At 48.0% G+C, this 2,485-nt stretch overlaps 1 non-coding gene across 1 annotated transcript; it reads left to right on the top strand.

The window, feature by feature from the left end:
* The first annotated feature begins 1,366 nt into the window (after positions 1-1,366).
* TRNAS-GCU (transfer RNA serine (anticodon GCU)) lies at positions 1,367-1,448 on the top strand. The gene has a single exon. It is a non-coding gene; the product is annotated as a tRNA-Ser (tRNA).
* Positions 1,449-2,485: the final 1,037 nt, after the last annotated feature.

Below are 2,485 nucleotides of genomic sequence, written 5' to 3' on the forward strand. Positions count from 1 at the left end.
AACTAACAAAAGCCAGGACTTTTAATGTTGCAGGAAGACTTACTGATTTTCCAGGACTTACTGATTTTCCAGTTATCTCATAAAAGGGACAATCCTGGGTAAATCTGAACAGGTGGCAACCCTACCCCTGACTCTGGGCCCCCTAGTCCTCACTTCCTTTTCTCAGGGCTCTATCATCCTTGACCCCTTCTCCAGTCTCATGCAAGGGCAGCTCTAGCTTTTTTGCTGGCCTTTCGGTGGCTTGCCTGCGGGAGGTCCGTCAGTCCCACGGCTTCAGCGTACCCGCCGCCAAATTGCCACCAAATCCACAGGACCGGCAGACCTCCCACAGGCAAGCGTCCACAGATTCGGCTGATTGTGGCTCTCACTGGCTGCGGTTCACTGCTCCAGGTCAATGGGGGCTGCAGGAAGTGGCAGCCAGCACATCCCTCAGGCTGTGCTGTTTCCTGCAGCCCCCATTGGCCTGGAGTGGCAAACTGTGGCCTGTGGGAGCTGTGATAGGCTGAACCTGCTGATGTGGCAGGTAAACAAACTGGCTCAGCCCACCAGGGGGCTTACCCTGGTAGGCCATGTGCCAAAGGTTGCTGATCCCTGACATAGTGCAGCTTTGTGTCTATTTATTTGAAAAAAGATATTTGTTTAAGCCACAATGGCCAGTTAATACTTTCAACAAAATTATTTCATTTTTTCATTCCAGGCCCTGAAGTATGTCATTATCTGTTGAGCAGTAGGGGATGTTCAGGATCTTACCGGTCTGCTTCCTAGTGGAAGAGAGACCAGGGGTGTGGCATTTGTGTATATTTCAAGTGTAACTTGTTTTATCAACAGATATACCCCAGTCCTGGAACAGGAGTGGGGCTGTTGCTTGTTGGGGAGAGGGGTGTGGACAGTGGTAAAGGGGTCGACGCCGGGCTGGGAGCCAGAGTCTCAGGCTGAGGGTGGGGTTGGGGAAGAGCTGGGACAGAGTGCTGCTGAGTAGTGCTCCCTCCCTGCCCTCCATAGGGGCTGGCTCAGGCCCTGAGGTGCCTACCCCTCCATCAGGACGCAATAGGTATGTTCTTCTGCCCTTCACTCATACAAGAATGAGAATAACATTTCATTCCACTCAATCCTGAAGTGATTTGTAACCCACCACCATCCCAAACTGGTCATTTTGGGAAAGCAGCCCCACCATGCTGCATACCTAGGCAGAGTAGGTGTGTCTATGCAAACAGGGTCTGTTCCTGAAGTATTTCCCCCAGTTCCTCACTAGATGTGAGCGGGGAGCTCATTCAGCCCCTGCTTACGCTTAGTATTTAAAAACTCCTTAGTGTCCCTATCTCTGCCGGCCTTAAATTTCTCTTCCTGTCCATTTCCTGACAGCTCAGGTGAGGTGACCGAGTGGTTAAGGTGATGGACTGCTAATCCATTGTGCTCTGCACGCATAGGTTTGAATCCTATCCTCATTGGAGGCATTTGGTCTTCACCCCTCCTTTATAGACAACCATCTCCCCCTTTGGTACAATAACAGTTCTAGCAATGTTGCTTCCTACAAACAAAAACCTTCTGAGAAATTCAGACCCCCCCATTGCTTTAAATAAAATGTCTAAATCCCACATTTCTAAAATGTTTTTCTCTAGTCCTGTATTTCTTAGCTTTACTCTCAAAAGGTAACATCCTCATAATCTCCCCCAAACACCCTGGGACCTGCCCAAATTCTTAAAATACTCCCATCCTGAGCAAGGCCTCAACAGTGAACCAGAGCCAGTGTCTAGGCCAAGCTGTTCTGAAGGAGGCAACTCAAACATTTTCTCTCTGTTTCCCTTGGCAAAGTCTGACTGGGAAAAGAAAATCCCCAAAATTGAAAATTTTCTGCTGAAAAACCAATACTAGTCTGTTTGGGGACTTTGGTTTGAATGCATTATTATTATTCTCTTCTGATTTCTGAATCAGTTTTGTCATCCAGGTGTGTTTCCAGCTGTTGAGTTGTGGGGAGAGAGGCCAAGTCATGATGTTTCTAACCCTCTTTCATAGTTCCTTCCAACTTTTTAGAAAGCTCCTATGCTAGGATGCGAGTCAAGCAGTGCGCAGTGTTGCTGTGTTATCTCAGAGAAGTCTGCATTGTACACGGTGCCTGGGATAGTCCTTGGGAGTGTGGATGCCTTTCATGGGCCAGCAGCGAGTCTGGTTCCTCCCTTGTCACACCTGAAAGGCTGGTGATAGGCATTTCCCAACCTCATAACATATCTCAGTAACACACACAGAGCAAACTTCATAACTTCCCAGCCAATGCTACACACACAGAACAACACAATATTAATGTTCAACAGATCAAGACTTTTGAAATGATACCTCACCAGGCAGACTTTGTACAAACCGTATCATCATTATATGAGAGTGGTGAATATGGGGCTTCCAGGTGCTACTCTGAGCACAGCATGCCACATCTGGGCTGACATTGCAATGGAGATGTACCCGTAGAGTCCATCTCTCCTGGGATAAAGAT

This window comes from Gopherus flavomarginatus, chromosome 1 (assembly GCF_025201925.1).
Source record: "Gopherus flavomarginatus isolate rGopFla2 chromosome 1, rGopFla2.mat.asm, whole genome shotgun sequence".
NCBI lineage: Eukaryota > Metazoa > Chordata > Testudines > Testudinidae > Gopherus > Gopherus flavomarginatus.